Source organism: Cavia porcellus, unplaced genomic scaffold (genome assembly GCF_034190915.1).
Source record: "Cavia porcellus strain 051 isolate PalLab524CR breed Dunkin Hartley unplaced genomic scaffold, mCavPor4.1 scaffold_26, whole genome shotgun sequence".
Classification (NCBI taxonomy): Eukaryota; Metazoa; Chordata; class Mammalia; order Rodentia; family Caviidae; genus Cavia; species Cavia porcellus.
The window spans coordinates 16,702,077-16,720,003 of NW_026947509.1; the positions used below are offsets into that span (position 1 = coordinate 16,702,077).

General features: G+C 35.7%; 1 protein-coding gene and 1 non-coding gene across 9 annotated transcripts in view; one reads left to right on the plus strand and one right to left on the minus strand.

Annotated features, from left to right (window-relative positions):
* Smyd3 (SET and MYND domain containing 3) overlaps positions 1–17,927 on the minus strand; it is a 715,019-nt gene that overhangs the window by 269,241 nt on the left and 427,851 nt on the right. The gene's annotated exons all lie outside the window — the stretch shown is intronic.
* On the plus strand, positions 11,786–11,897 carry LOC111758198 (U6 spliceosomal RNA). Its single transcript, XR_002792420.1, has one exon. It is a non-coding gene; the product is annotated as a U6 spliceosomal RNA (small nuclear RNA).

Sequence of the window (17,927 nt, forward strand, 5' to 3'; positions counted from 1 at the left end):
CAGTTATAGGGTTATTCTAATGATATTCTAAATTAATACTTATAACTTGCTTTAAAACATTGCCTGTATTTAGTATACACCTAAAAAGATATTAGCTATTGTTTCAGAGAGACTTCTGTGGATAGCAGAAGTGGATAGTAAAAATAAAAAGAAAATGACTACTTCAAAATTACGATAAGACTACTACTATAGATGGGAGGAGATCAAACAAAGAAATATAGAAATCATTCAGTTTACAGCGAATGCCTTGGCTGGGTGATCTAGGGATTAAATTGAGACTAAATTTAGGTCTCATATCATAGTCTAGTATTCTCAGCTATATTACATCAGATTCTGCTTTTTTATCATATGATGTGGAAAAGAAAACACATGCATTATTCTATGATATTGTCACAGATAAACAATATAGCTTACTCTTCATTTGTCTTCTAGAAACACACGTACACACACACAGCCAGAGAGGAAGGAGGGGAGGGAAGGAGGGAGGGAGGGAATGAAGGAAGGAGGGAGAGAGAGAGAGAGGAAAAGAGAGGGAGAGATAGAGGGAAGAAGGAGAAGACAGGGGAGGGGGAGGAGAGAGAGAGAGGCAGAGAGACTGACTCAGTATTAGTTTCTACCCAAACAATAAAAGGAGGCGAAAATATATTTGCAGACAATATGTAAAAAGGAAATTCTGACAAATCTTGTCCAGAAGGGGAAAAAAAAGAAACCACACTGACTATGAAAGTGTGCCCTGGAAAAAGCTCTGTTCTCTGTATCCAGTGTGTGCCAAACACAGATACATAATGTTCATCTACAAACAGAAAAGTACTGTATTGGTGACTGTGAGAGTTAGTTCTCTGGAATTACCTGAGTGAATCGCAAAAAGAATTATGTTAGGTCAGAGATCCTATATTCAGAAAATGCTGGCTGAGTGTCCTGTATGTTCTTCTGACCTACATCAGAGAGGAGAAGCAAGACAGAAATGTCCAAGCTTCGGCACAATCAGTGAGGCACATGGCTTTGTACTTAGCAACATATCATCTTGATAAAGACAGTAAATATAATCTCACTCTTTTGTAGTCCAGGTGGACTTGTGATTAAATTAGATAAGATATAGACAGACACAGAGATGTTACTTAGAGTAAGAGCATTTTCTACAACTCCAGCAGCTATATTTAAAGTCCCAAGTGTCCTACATGGAGCCCTATTCCAGAAAGATTACCTTTTCTTTAAAAAAAAAATTCTCAAAACATGATATAATCTCTAGCTTTTCCTAAGTCTTACTTAAGAGAGCACAAACAATTCTTGGTTCAAGTAATCTCACTGTTAGGCCTTATAAGCATCCATTCACCTCTAGGACATACATAATTTAATCAGAGTCTTGAAATGGTTGGCTAAACAAAATTATAGTTATTCTGTTTGTCTTTGGGCGAATATAGGTTGGTTTATTTTTTTCATGTTTACTAATCTCATAGATAAAAATCAGAATCCTATATGGTATGCAAAATCAAGCAATTCTTAGATCTCTGTATTACAGTCTGGGTTAAGCAATACACTTACACAGTCCAAAAAGAATCTCATAAGGTTCTTCAAATATCTGCTACTGTCAAACCTGTTACATAAATCACATAAATCGCATACAAATGATGTCTTATTTACTACTTATCATTGATGACTGAGCCCTAAGGAGCCTTATTAAATACCCTGACTTTAGCTTTCTTTTTTTTTTCCAGTAAAATCTTTTTATCAAATGTTATAGTTGATACACTGTATCAACTTGAGAAGTTTAGAAATTTAACTAACAGACTCAGCAGGGAGCCAGGATGCTTACTTTGTAAGTATTCTTAGCCTGTGCAAGAGGAGGGCACACAGGTAGTATGACTGCTACATCCAACATGGTGGGGGGTAGCCTGTTTATAATATAAGGGAGGAGAGGAGGAGGAGAGACTTGTTCTCCTGTTTTGCTCTGGTTGCTTTTGCTGGCTGCTGCCTGGAAGTGCCATGCCACCCTGCCTAGGCGCCAGCTGATTATGACTGCAACCTCCACAAACAGTGAGTTAGATAAACCTTTCCTTCCTTCATTTTGGATGTCAGGTATTTTGTCCCAACAATGACAGAAAAGTAAACAAGACATCAAATAACATTACATAAAGCCCAGAACATAATAACCAAGGTTAAAGTGGCACCATGTGAAAGAAGCACTACAACATGTGAATATGTTTTTATGTGCATGGACATGTCTGTGTTTATGGGGAGTGAACAAGATTGCTTCTCCAGAATGTTGTTTGAAAATTTCTGATGCATTATAAGCTTCTAATTCACTGGTAAAACTAAATACAGGATCATCTGCCATGTAAAGAACTTTCTTATACATAAGATGAATGTTTTAGAATAGACTCTTCTACATCTTTCTAGCAATAGTATTTTATGTCTCTATTATATACAGTCCTGAAGGAAATCACATAAAGATCACTGATATAATCATCATGATAGATCATACTTAAACAATAGCAAGTTATGATCTGTCAACAAAAGGGAAAATAAAGTCTCAGAACAACTTTTGGAATCTCATTTTCGCACTTATGAAATACTCAGATCAGCAACTAAATGCAGTATTAACTAAAAATCCATTATTACTACTATTATTGAAATAATAACCAAATATAAACATTATTTCAGGCAAAAAAAGTTATGGAAGAAGCTTATTTCAAAAGGCCTCACTATTAAGAACATAAGATAGATCATTTTCATTTTAGCTTCACTGTAGTCTCCAGGAACTAAACTGAAATCAGCTATTTTAATTCAGAAACAATATTTAGGATGCAGAAAACAAAGTGGTAACTACCCTGCCTTTGTTTAAAATTTCAAAACAGAATGTTTCTTGAGAAGTTACAAAGCCTCTAAAGTTATACTGAAAAGACTTTCTCAGCAAGATTCAATTTTGTGTCTGTAATTTTCTCAAACTACTTAATGAAACAGTCCTTTTTTAAAATTGGGAATAACAACAAAAATAAAAACCCCAAAATTCAATAGCTCCATAATCAATGTTCAAGCAACATCACTCTATGTATCAGACATGAAGTATTACTATTTAAGTGTTGGTCAGGTATACGAGTGACTATTCTTTTCCCACAAAAGATCTTTCTGTCCTTTAGATTATAAGAAGAGGCTGCAATTCTCCACTGTGCATCTAATAACCATAAACACTGTCAGAGCTGTAGTATTTGCCATGATTGGCTCAGTCAGCTCCTGGGAATGTTTCACTCTCTTCCTCCCCATTGGCATCTTTCCACAAACACCACAGTAATTCTGATGGTATCTGTCTTTTCAAGAGTCATCAGCCACCAAGGAGGCTGCTTCCTCACTGAACGCAGTCCAAGCCAGAAAGAAGGCAACCAGACAAAAGAAGGATGGAGCTCTGAGATCCAAATCTTGGCTCTTCCCTTGATTTACTGGGCAACCAGTTCCAGCCCTGTAATTTCTCAGCAAAGATAGAATGATAAAGTTTACTACCTTTGTATTACAACACTAGTATACCTCAATTGATTCCACCTACCTTGGACTCCGTACTAATCTTCTGTACTAATATTTGCTTTTTTGATCTTTTTAAAAACAGCCATATACAATTGTATAACCATGAAATAAATTCCTCATATTTAGTAATTTGAGGTAAGGTCAAAACAGAAACTCTTATTTTCTAACCAAACACTGTTATGTGTAAAAGATCACATGATGCAGGAAAGTACTTGATTGGACAACTTATGAATTTGAAGGGTGAGATAGATTTGAGATCAAGTCTTAAACTTTACTACTCACTAACCTTCTAATATTGGGCAAGTTAGCCAACTTTACTGGCTTGTAGTTTCCTCATCTGGAAATGACAATAATGTGTGCTTTAGAACAGGGATGGTGAACTTTTGAAACTTTCAATAACAAGCAGCTGGCTATGGCACGCATGCTATAGGTTCCTCACCACTGCTTCAGAGAATCACTGCAGGTTGTACACTTTATTAGTACGCTTTACATTACTATAATGAAATATCTGAAGCCTTTAATTATAAATAAAGGAGGTTTATTTACTTCACAGCCTAGCAGAGGTTCTGTGGAGGGTCTCCCTTGGTGACATCACTTTGTGACAGATGGCAAAGGCTAAAGCACACATTGCAGGAAGGATCACAGTTTGAAACAGCCAGAGAGGCTGGTGTCCCCCAGTCCCTTCTAAGTGTACACTCCGGTCACCTAAGGATCTCCCTCTGGGCCCCACATCTACAGGGTTCCATCAGTTCTCCCACACTGGATATTAAACCTCCAACAACAATAACCAAAACAACAATGAAACCTTGGGGGACAAACCACAACCAAACCACAGCACATACTAAACATGCCAACTGCAGTATAATTCATCAATTACTGGGCATTTTCCCTGAAGAAGTGAAAATCTACGTTCCCATAAAATATGGAAATGAATGTTTATAGAAACTTTACTTCTAATAGCCCAAAACTGGAAGTAACCCAGATACCCTTCAATGAATGAAAGGTTAATACCCTTCAATGAATGAAAGGTTCAATGAATGAAAGGTGTTCCATCTATACAATGGATTACTACTTAGCAATAAGAAAAAAAACAAACTTTAGACACATATCACAACCTGGATAAATCTCTGGAGAATTATGTTAACAGATAAAAGCCAATTTCAAAAGTCTATACACTGTATCTTTAATTCACATAACATTCCCTCCTTCCCCCTCAAAAAACAAATTATTTTAAAAAGCATACAAATTAGTGGTTTTACAGGTTAAAGAAGGGTTGAGGCAGAAGTGAATTTAACTATGAAAGGGAACATGAAGGATTCTTACAGTGGTGAAGAGCATACTTCCTGGCTATATCAATATCAATTTTTGGCTTGTTACTGTACTTAGGTTTTGTAAGATGGGACCACTGCAGCTGAAATGCAGCTCAGTAGCAGAGTATGTAATCAGCATGCGTGAGGCTGTGTGTAGCATGAGTGAGTTCTTAGGTTTGACTTCCAGCAAGACATTTTTTAAAATAAAACACCACTGTAGGAAACTAGAGAAAGGACACAGAAGTCTCTCCCATCATTTCTCACAACTGCATATAAATCTGTGATTGTCTCAAAAATGACAGGTTTAATTCAAATAAAAATATGAACTTCAGAAGATCACCACAACAATTCAGTAGCATATGGAACTGAGTAACAATAATTATTAAATATATGGAAAATTACCTACCACAGTCAGTTCTTGGCAATAATACAGGCTCACCAACGTTCTTTTTACCACTCTTAAGGAATTACACACAAATAGATTTTTGTTTGTGGATCAATGAAAATGTAACTCCACAATAGGGGATGATTATAATACAAACACTGCTTAGTATATAGCTTTTCTGGAAATCTGGACTTTGGAGAAACATGTATTATTTCACACTAGACAGCATCAATTCACATTCCCATGACAAAACTGCAAGTTGCACACCACCAATATTCTTCATCAAAAATGTGAATAGTGGAATAGGCTGCAAAGGATTGCGATCCACTGGCTAAGGGCCACAGTTGAGTGAGAAGAGCAGAACCAATAATTATGTTATTTTACAGAAGAAAAAATGGAATAGATAAAACTTGGTCTCGTATTTTCAAGAATTCAGACTCAAAAAAAATGGACTCACATATAAAGATTAAGAGAACAAGCAGCGAACAGACCATTGGTACAACCAAACCTGCAGAAAAAGGAAAGGTAAGCATGGCTGGGGGGCGAGGTACATGGCTAGACAGAGTGGTATGTGGGAGGGACAGAGAAATGGGCAACATCTACGCAAGATACTGCCTTTATGAAGCACTGCTTAAATGTGTGGAAACCTATTGGCAGGAGCCTGGTCTTGGTCTTTTAGAGGAATACTGCAATCCTTAGACAATACTGTGCAGATGCCGGAGTGATCCCACCTTTCCTGGTAATGTGTATCCTCTGATCCATGCTGCATGAGTTACAGCTCCTGGTAACTCCTGGTAACTCCATAGTCCATGAATAAAAGAGAAAACACACACACACACACACACACACACACACACACACACACACACACACACACAGAATGAAGCACCGTAGTGTTCTAGTCCCTAGAATACAATTGGAAGCAATATCCCTGAGAAGGTTAACATCCACCTCCTTCTAAATCACTGCCTCAGGATAAATAATTATCAGGTGGCCCTGTTTAAACTCTTCAGTTTTAAATTAGAACCTGAAAGGATCTGCATACCATTCAAGTCTTTTTCATGCCAAAGTTAATAGGGTAAACATATCTTTATTTCAGTAATCAAAACCTGGCAATGTGCTATGCTAAACTCCTACTCCATGGCCATATATTTGAGAAACATATGCTTCTGGAATGGCATTTACTATATAAACTGCCATCTTGTTATAAGCTTTCCAGATAAACGTGTTCTCTGTAAGCTGCTATTGCTGAAATAGCACGACAGAATGGAAGGAGGGTCACCCCACCTTCACCCCAATACAGTTCCCAGGATGTCTCCTGTGCCACTCACTAAATGAGCCCTTTGCCTGACTCCAACAGCAGAATGGATTGTCGTTTCATGAGGTGAGCTATTGGCAGAAAGATGCATCCAAATCACATTAATTGGAACCTCTTTTCACAGGATAGCAGCATTTCAATTTCTCTGTGGATGCCTGTGTGCTACACACAGAATCTGGCAGGTGTAGGAATCTCATCTCTGATTGCCTTTATTCCCAATCCACTTTCTTTGCCTCTTTTCCTACTGCAAGCAATTATGGCTAAAAATCAGTTTGCAACATGTGCTCATCCATATTCAGTTCTTTCAATTGAGGCAAATCTTGCCCAGAAAAAATAAATAAATAAAAAGAGATAGGTTTGAAATCCACATTTGTTCCTATATTTTGATTCTTTGATTGTCAAATGTTTACTTGTTGATAATATACAACTCGCTGCATCTGAAAATCAATATTCAAAAGACAGCTTCAAACAAGCATATATCTAAAGTGAAGTAAAATTGTCAATACATCAAACCAACAAATAGGGACAGCCTCAATTTGTTTAAGATGCAATGGTAGAGCATTTAAAAAACACACCTGTAGTGTTATCAATGTCAAGAATGCTGAAGAAAACAAAGGTTGAAGAAGTAGAGCCCAGGACTAACAAGAGCAGTGCAATGGTAACACTGGTTGAACCTCTGGGTCTGTCAATTAGCTTCCAGATTTCATGTGAGAGAATACTGAAAACCACAAGTTAAGGACTAGAATTTTGAGATTCCTCTCAATTAAACTTTTAAATGATATTTAATATTGCAATAACTAGTTCATAAGCTTATTAACTTTTTAAATCAAAATCCAAAAAGCTTAAAAAAGATGAGCCTGTCCCCCGTAATCTCCATCTCTAGAAGCATGTAATTTTACCAGTGATTGGGTTCTTTGACGTACATACAATAATATTTTACGTATTCAGTCCCTATTTTTTTGAAAATACACAAAAAATCAAGTACTGCAGAGTATGCCAATGAATTCCAGTGAGTGGAAGTAGCATAATTTATTTTAGTTCCCTGTTCTTGGACATTTAGGTTATTTTCATTCTTTTCCTGTTAAAAATCAAAGTCCCAGTAAATAGTTTTATGCATATGTCACTTGTATACGCCAAAATACCTATAGAGTAAATTGCTGTAAATGTAACTGTTGAGTCAAAATATACTATCAAAATTTTGAGAGATATGGCCTTCATGCCACAAATGCACACAGAGGCGTAAGTATCTATACCTATATAGTACCTGTCGCCTTTGCTAACAGAAAGTGCTATTAAGCATTTTGCTCTTTGCCAAGCCAACTGGTAAAAAGTGACATTTCAGGATAGTTTCCATTTTTCTATCTCGTGATGGATTGGGTTGAGAATCTCATCTGTGTTTTAGAAACTGACCCCTAAGAACCTGGGCTATCTTATTTCTGGGAGGCAGCAACAGACTACAAGGTGGAGAAGGGTAATCAAAGTATTTCTAACCATTTCCACTGGTTTCAGCACGTGTTTCTTATGGTGGCTGTACCTTTCCATAACTTGTCCTCTGTCTTCCTCTACTCCAGCTCTGAGTTTTTGTGACCTCATTTTCTCTGTTTGTAGTCTTCGTCTCAGGGATTGTAACGGCTTCCTGCTCTTGCTGGGCTCTTAAGTGTCACACCAGCCCTCCTGTGTCCCCTGAATCAGACCCTGCCTCTTACTAACCACTCTTCATTTGAACCATCTGGGAAGAGAGTTGCTGTCCTTTTGTTTTGTTTTGTTTTGTTGTGACAGTAACATACCACATCTCTTGACTGTTTTTCTAGTGTTGATCTGTTCAGGTTGATTTGATAAGAGCTCATAATTCATGTGTAAGAGAAAAATTTTCTGTAAATTTCCAGATAGTAAATGTTTCCCACTTGGTAGGCCAAGAGGTCTCTGCTTCAACTCCTTAATTCTGCTACTGTAGGGTAAAAGTAGTCACAAACAATATGCAAAAGGATGAGTTTGGCTGTACTCTAATAAAATCTGATTTATAAAAACAGGCAGCAGGGTAGATGTGGTTTGAAGCTCTACTGCCATCTCAGTATTAAGGAAATTATCCTTTCTCTATAATATTAGATGCAATCATTTTTCTTTCAGTTTAGTTTTAAATTTTTCTTGTCATGGTTTTGCCATGCAAAGATTTTTTATAATTTTTATTTTAACATACTAGTATTTATCTATTTATCAGGTCTGGTTTTTATGTTATAATTATAGAACAAAAAATAAAACCACAAAGAACTCGAGGAAGAAAGATGGCATCTTAAGGTGAATCTGTTATCCTGAATCATCATAATGAGACCACTACTCACTTTTCTAAGTCTTAATTATTAGAATCTATTTCTCATACCTTACAAAATCTTCCAGAAGAAGCTGATGCAGCCTGATTGAAGCAGAAGTTCCTACTTTCAAGACATCCCAGACCTGCTTCTCTAAGCATTCTATAAGTTTTAAAAGTTTTCTATATTGTACATGTGGAACAATTCCAAGAATTTTCCATTCTGGCAGGCCTTATGCATTCCCAATATTATTCTGATACCAGAGACAGGGTAACGTCTGCTGTAGTTTCTTCTTATTAAGGGATCTCTCAGTGATTTCATTCAGACCAAATTTTGGTTTCTGCATGATTTGAAGTAAATTTTGTTGTGGTCTTCTACAAATATCTTGGTAGAAATATTGTACGTAGAAATAAAGAGATAGTAAAATAACACCAATTTAAATATCTATTAGTTTCATAAAGTACTTGTACATTTTTTTCTCTAAGGGAAAAAAATGAAAACATTGGACATTCAAGTCAGATGTTTGAGTTTGATATTTTAAAATTGTAGTTAGCTTTCCTTAATTTCTTGTGTGATGGAGAAGCAGAGCTGCCAGCACAAAACAGACTGGAAATTTGAAAGTTTCAGCATGAATTTACATCCTAAGAAATACATACAGCCATGAGTAATAACAATTTAGATTTCTTACTCAGGTTATTTTTGGAAATCTTTGAAATTATGGTTGATTGCTCTGTCCATAATAAAACACTGTATTTAGATGTTTTTCTATAAATAGATGTACATTTACTTCTATGTTCATCCATATGTAAGCTGTAGATATAGTCAGACATATATTTACGCATTTCATTATATTGCCTATAAAATTCACAGTAGAAAATGTATATTTACTGCCAGCTCAAAGCCTCATGAAGTACAGGTGAGGCTTTTTCAGAGGTGACTAAATCTAGAGTGTGTGATGCTGAGATTAAGGTTGTGTGATTTAGTAATGGTGCACTAATTGATTTGGCCTTGCTCTAATCCTGGTAGCCTAGATACAACACAGAGACAGAAAGGGGTTCATCGTCTCGCTTGCTTGCTTGCTCTTGCTGTCTTCAGCTTGCCATGAACTGTCTCTTCTGAAATCCCCCTCTGCCAAGCAACTCTGCCTTGAAGCCAGCCTTTTGTAGACTAAAATTTCTACAACCTACGAGCTAAATAAGCCTTCCCCCCTGTTAACTTTGGGTGCCAGATATTTTGTCTCAGCAATGAGGAAAAGTAATGTTTACCAAAGCCAGCATGTGAAACTGACGTGGTTAAAATAAATGCAGCTTTGGGGGTAAAGACACAGTATAATAAAAAGTACATCTAAGACTTTGAAACGTGGCCACATATTACTATACGTATATTCCTCAAAACGACCCTGTAACCTTCATGTCTCCATACACTAACTGATTCAATGAATTCTACCAAAAGCCACACATTCAAGAATGCCATGTAGGATTAAAAGAGTAGGAGGAACTGATAGTGGCTGAGTTGAGTTACAAGATGACAAGCATCAGTTATGTGATGATAAAAGATGAGAACTGTCACAAGGGAAGCTGTGACAGAGGTTTTCTCAATTGATTAGGTCACGTTGTAAGGGAGGCAAGGTCACAGGTTCAATTCCCTCTTCACCAATTACTTTTATTATATTTCAAAGAAACAGAGCAGGGCTGAGAGCCCTCAACATCTTACCACTAGATCAAAAGAGATAAGAGAAGAAAAAAGTAGCTGAGCTCAAATTCATTCCAAGCACTGGCAAGGTAACAACATTAAATCAGGGTGGATGAGAATCACTGTCTTAGTATAAATTATTGTTAATGTCCAACATGACATGAGATCACATAAAATCACATAAGATATTTCTACTGCGTAGCACTGAGCTGATTTAGTTATCCTTCCAAGATCCTATAACAAAACAGAAAGAGTATTCATTTTTCAAAAAGATGTATTTCAATGTTTGGTATCACACAGACAACCACAATACTAACACAGGAAGATTAAAAAGGGTTTCTTTAATATGAAATTTAATTAACTCCAAACAGAAGGGTTAAAGAAACAGGAAAACTGCCGGGAATACAGCTTTCTGGCATTCACATCTCACTATCACAGCTCATGTATAAATCACCTCAGTTTAAGAAAAGCTATGCTTATCATGTTCTTACAAGACAGAAACTGGGGTTTGAAATGGCACTGACCTAGAGTTTCACCACTCTTACACAAAAATATTTCAATAAAGCTGACACTGCCCTCTGAACACTGCTTTCTGATAGGAATTTGCCAAATTAATCCAAAATCCTGCTACAAAGAGAAAAGCCATCTGAATTCAGCCACATTAGGATAAATTCTTGTGGTATCAAGGTTCTTACTAAGGGCTCGTATTAAACCAACTCCTCGAAACTTCCCCAGTTCCAGTTGGCTGGGGTAAGGGGCTAGAAGAAGAGCTATGTTCCCAGGGTACCCCTATTCCTTGCTGAAGCCCCATCAAGCATCTATATGCGCTTAGAAAAGTCACTTGCTGAGCTCCTTTACCTTCTTTCATTTGAAAATATTTTGAAAATTTCTCTACTCTGATTCTTCAATTCCTACTGAGTTCTAAAATTTTGTTTTAAAATCTATACTTCATTGACTTTACTACATCTTAATATTTACTGCTTAGAATTCTGTTGTAAAATACTGCACACATAGTAAATAACTACAAGACAGATTGCTGTGCCTTTTCAATCTCTGATGTATAATTTCTGAAAAATTCCATGGCAGAACAAAGATAGACGCATGTATCAATCTTAGAGCGAAAATAGTCTTTCAGAATGAAAGCAAAATGAAAAGATTGGATGCTACTTGCTTCTCTCTTCCCAAATATAGTTTTCAAATGGAGAATGAATAGGAGGTTTACCAGAATATAATACTAATAATTCAAGAAGCATATAATGTGTTCAGTTCAGCAGCATATATACTAACATTGTAACACTACAGTAAGGAGAAGATTTGCTTGACCCCTACACAAAGATAACCCCTAACTTTGTAAAGTGTTTCATATTTTTTGTTACAGTTAGGAGCAAGAAGTTATGGTGTCCTATTATATAATACTGTGATGATGACAAACAATAAAAACTTACATATTTCAAAAATGCTAGCAGAAAGCATATTGAAAGCTTTCTCCATAAAGAAATGATAAATATTTGAAGAGATATGATTAACCTAATTTACATGTTATCTGTCTATACATACACACACATAATCAGAACACCACATTTTATTCCATTAATACATGTAATTTTAATATTTTAACATTTAAGAGTCTATTGATTCCACAGATTAGCTCTATCTCATTCACTACCTTTCATATCTAAAACAGCTAACCGGAATCAAAATATTTAAGAATTTCTGATAATCCACACAGAAGTTCATAATCTACCAAAGTCTTACCATGCAGTGTTGCCTTTTAATTAAAAAAATACTGTATTTCCTGAATGCATACTATGTAGAGCATTATAAAAGGAAATCCGTTAAAATACTATTGTTCTGAACACAAAATGTTTGCATACCACTATTTATATTCAGAAAAGTCCAAAAGTAAGTATTGTACATTTTAAAACTCTATCTCGGGATGGAAACAACAATACCAAAGTAAGATGATTATTTTAATACAGGAAAATGGCTTTAAACAGAGAAAACTGAATGAGACACATGTGCAACTTTCGGTCTTTGGCCAGATAATGGGATAAAAATAAATACACAAGTTCTCCTGCAAGGCATCGGCTTATTGTAAAGAATCAGGGCTGACTTGGAACAAGATACTGGATGATAATTTGATAAATGACATTTACCTTTAAAATGTGATTAAACAGCATTTATAATGAACATGCTTAGAAAATGATGAATAATGTATTCTATGTGCAGCAAACGATAATAGAAAGTGATTGTCTGAGGGGGTAGCTTTCCACTGGCAGCTGCCCAAAGCCATTACAGTGTGTTTTCTCCTTTTCATGAGCATGGAGTCAGAACTCCGCCAGAGGCAAAAATCTGAGTGCAGAAAGTAGACTACAGAATGATTCCTAGGACCACCAAGGGAAGGAAAAGCCCCGTAAACATTCATTTAGGAATACTCAGGATGAACTAATACTTCTAAGATGTCTTTAGGTGGTTCTGCGGAGAAAGGGCAGATGCGCTTTGCTTTTGTCCCAGACCTTAATGAGGTTCTATTTGCAACCTATTTAGTCTAAGACTTCTATTTTAAAAATGGAAAGAAATCATTCTGCAAAATAATATGTATTTCAACTTTCTTCTAACAGTTTCATAAAAAATTAAAGACAGACCTAATTTGAATGATTCACAGTACACTTTTCTAAATTAAGAATTCATTGTAGAAAAAACTTCATTACTGGTTCTTAGTGTAAATTATAATGACTCATAGGCCAATTAATTGGAAATAACTTAAACAAGTTTCTATCCATGCACACCAACCTACGTGTTCTGGATAAACACACTACTGTCAATACCACAATAAAAATTTGGACTCCACATAAAACAGAGATATTACACGATGTCTATTTTACCTCCAGAGACATGTATATTAAACAGTAAATGATGGTACCAGATTAAAGTATCTCATATAAATGAGTGATATGGGCCCAAAATTTTATAGGCATATGAAGAGAAAACTAATTTTAAAAAAGTAGGACTCTATCTCATGTTTGATGGAGATGTTAGAGGACAGTGGTCACTGAGGAAAAAAATACATATGAACTAAAGTCCAGCCTTTTACCAGTATACAATTTTATGAAGCACGCTCTATTACAATCAAGACTGAAGAAGAGAGGTAATGAGGTCCCATATGTATATGTGTGCAACAAATGAGGTCAATAAATAAGTCTGGTAAGAACATGAGGAAAACCATTAAAATAAGATAAAGACAATTTAGTACAATTCAATAGCAAATATGTATAATGCTAAGTGGTGAAATGTTAAAGCCAGTTTTATTGAAATTGTACAGGGTACAATTAATTCAAAAATATTAACTCTTTAAAAATATTGCTTTTCTTCTGGGAGAACATGGCAGATAGATAGCAGCAGCTACAGAGGCTCTCTGAGATACCCCACTTAGAATCCAGGAATGGTGTGGTATGAAGAGCACTAAGCAAGGGGAGATATACCCTGCTGACCTAGGAATAAACTAAGCTAAGAAAAACCAACTGGAAATGCAATCCTGGTGCTATAACAGGAACAGATAAAATCTCAGCATGGAAGCTGGAACCCACGCCACTGGAAGCCGCGATTTGAATTTCCTGCTGCTGCTGCTGCGTCCAAATCAGCATGGCAGGATGAGAGACGCGTGAAAGCTCTGAGAGTGGGAATCAGCGAATGGAATTGACAGTGGGACTGACAGGGAGCCCTGCATCAACCTGCGGTGAGTGAGCGGAACGGGGACCCTTCCATACAGTAGGAGGCTCCAGCAAAGGACATAACTGAGACCAGGCAGACTTGCCAGAATAGGATGCTGCAGTAACTTTAGTCGCATATTCCCCTCTCAAGTGGGATTGGTGGGGAGTGCCTGACCTGGGTGACACCGCTGACTAAGACCCAGTAAGCTAGCTGTAACCAAGTCATAGCACCTGGAGGTGCACCCTAGCAGTGAAGCCTCAGGTAGGTTGACCTGGAGGGGTGGGCCCAGCAGAGGCTGCCCAGTTCTGTGTCTCCCTAGTACACTGCAGTGGGTGGGAACAACTAGCCAGTGTAATTCAAACAAACTGTAACAGACAAAGAGAAAAAAACTGGGTCTCTTATATTTGCTTGTATGGTAGGAACAAAAAGTATGGAAAGAGGAAGCAACAAGAAAGGGTCCTCAGTCCCCAATCCTGAGAACACTGATCCAGGAAAGGGAAATGCAAAGGAGGACAGAAAACATGCAATATCAGACACGGCACCAATAGACATAAAGCGATATCTCCAGAGCCTCATAGATGAGTTTAAAAATGAAGTATTTAACAAAATAAAGCAAGATATAAATAGAATAGTTAGAGAAATGCTAAGCACCACCCAAGAAAAAACAGACGGTGGAATGGAAGAACAGAAAAAAAGGGGAGAATTGTTTGATGGAGAAAATAGAGAAAACATAGAGTATATGAAGCAGGTTCAAAGAGATTACCAGGAAACTACAAATACTATTGAAAGCTGGCATAACAACTTGAAAGAAACTAAGGATAGATTATCTGAATTGGAGGGCAGATTTGTAATGTGGGAGCATGAAATGAAAAACTTCTTAAAAATAACAAGAAAACAAACAGCAATAATATAAAGGCTTGAAGATGATAAGAGGATCTATAACTTAAGAATTAAGAACATAAAAGAAGAAGTAGGGACACAAACAAATGGACTACAAAAGCTATTCACAGAAATAATCCAAGAGAATCTTCCTAATTTAGCAAAAGGTAAAGATACTCAGAGATGTATGAGGTATACAGGACCCCAGCCACCTAAAACCCAAACAGAACTACACCCAGGCATATAATAATCAAAATTCCAGAAATCCAATGAAGAACAGAATATTAAAAGCCGTCAGAGACAAGAAACAGATCACTTACAAGGGAACACCCATCAGAATTACAGCAGACATCTCAGAACAAACCATCAAATCATGAAGAGTGTGGGGGAAAATAATTCAAGCTTTGAAAGATAACAGCCTCCAGCCAAGACTGATATATCCTGCACAACTGTCCCTAGAAATTGATGGAAAAACAAGGTGCTTCCAGGATAAAGAGGAACTAGGGGAATATGCAACCACCAATGCAACTCTAGCAGGATATTCTAAAAAAGGAAAATACCAAGATTCCAGAAACAGTGGCAGAGAGGCCACAATGAATGGAGCAGAAAGCAAAATGAAGAAGACAAACTGACAACAAACGACAGAAAAAGAGCTCAACAGAAATGAGGCAGAGAAGATTGGATGGTAGGAACAGCTATTTTGGAGAAAACAAGACATCATAATAGCTAGTGCTGATTTAATATCATCTTGTTTTGAAGTCCCATAAAGCTTTTATTCTTCTGTCTCCATCGGTCTTAACAGGTTGTATCTTACTGGATTTTATTATATGTGATAATACAAGCAAAAACTTTTATAGACAAGGAGATTATACAGAAACCATTGTTCATTTTCTGATAGTTGGTTCTAAATACCCTGTAATACTGTCATTCTCTTTAATGGTTTTACATTGTCTTGATATGTTTGGTGCTACAGTATACGAAGTTATACTCAACGATTTCAAGGAAAGAGACACTATGGTAACTATTTTTATGTCAGGACATCTTGTGGTGAAACACTGTTTTGCTTAAATGGTTATGCTTTGACCCGCATTGTTTTGTTGTTATGCCCTCTTTTATCTCAATCTCTTTTTTAAAAATTATTTACTTTTTTATTTTTACCTTTTTAATTAAGGTAAATTAGAAAAATAAATAAAAAATAGCAGGATACATTAATGTAACTCATTTTCATTTCCTATTAACTTGATTTGAAACCCTGTATTGCCCTCACCAACTTGTTTTGACTGATTTTCCTCTATTCTGCTTTGCTTGATAGTACCAAGTTCGAAAGTATAGGCAACAACTGTGAAGACAATAAGATTCATTATGATTCAATAAGACCATTCTGGTTGACTATTATCTTCTTTTAAAGTCCTGTAATGTCTCCAATGTTTTGGTTTTATTCTTTACTGTTTTGTTCAATTTTATTCTAACTGATGATATAGGCAATTCTTTTTAAGATAGCAAGAGGCAATATGGTAACCATTGTTGATCACCTAGGATTTTGTTTTTACATTATCTATTATGCCCATCCTTTTGATTTGACTGACTCAGGTCACATCTGGTTTTACTCTCTTCAAATAAAAGTAATAAGAACTGTGAGAGCAATAAAGCCCAAAATGTGTAATTATCATTGTATAAAAGAAAGGAAAAGAAAGTGCTTTAAAGGATACAATTGCATATATATTTAAGTGTATAAGATAGACAACCATATTACTGAGTTTTGTTGGATCATTGAACAACACTGTTTGCAGTCTCACTGTTTGAAAGTCCACTTTATATGCTTTAACTTTGTAACTTGAATAACTATTTCTAAGATAACAATATGTAATCTATTAACTAGTGATTTCCTACGGTTTATTTTTTTCTGAAATTCTGTATAACTTGTACCCTTTTTCTATTTTTTTCTTTTTCTCCTTAAATAAAATTTTAAAAAAATATTGCTTTCAAGTTTCTGCTTGTCATAAGAAAAAATATATATATACTTGCTTCATATATATAAATAGGTATCTTTACTTACAGTGAATATAGCATACTTTGAAAACCCACCTTTAATAGAAATGCTAAAACTAGTAAGAAAATTTTTAGATGTATAGATGCAAGACAATTATACAAAACCAATCTATTTTTTCTATACTAGAAATAAAGAATTAGAAACTCAAATGAAAAATATTTTACAAAGAGTAGAAATATATATCATATGATGCACAGGATAAATTTAATAACAAATACCCTAATTATAAAAGTTTGAGGATATTTTATTGAAGAACCTAAAATACCGTATATGCACTACGCAAGCATATATTCTTAAAGAGAATGCTAATCTCTTAAAACATTAAGCTTTCTGAGGTCAATATACACCAATGAGATCCAGTGGGGTTTTTCCTTCTTTAATATTGATAAAGTAATTTTATTTGCAACAAGATACATATAGAAAAACAGTTAAGAAAACCATTTTTAAAAAGAATCATGAGTGCAGAAATATTTTGGCAAATACCAAACTTACTACAAACTATGCAGGAATAATAAGAAAATTTTTAAAAAATGAAAAAAGATTTTGGCATGCACATAGGAACAATTAACCAGATAACACATGCACACACACAAAAAAAGCTAAATGCTTATCAAAATGTAATACATTTCAACTGTAGGTTTTCAGTTGAGTAAGAAGACAACAATTTATATTATAAAAAGTTGCTGGCATAAGCATACCTCCAACAAGAGAAGAAAAAAATTAGATTGAATCATGCCATATACAAAAATAATTTCTAGCA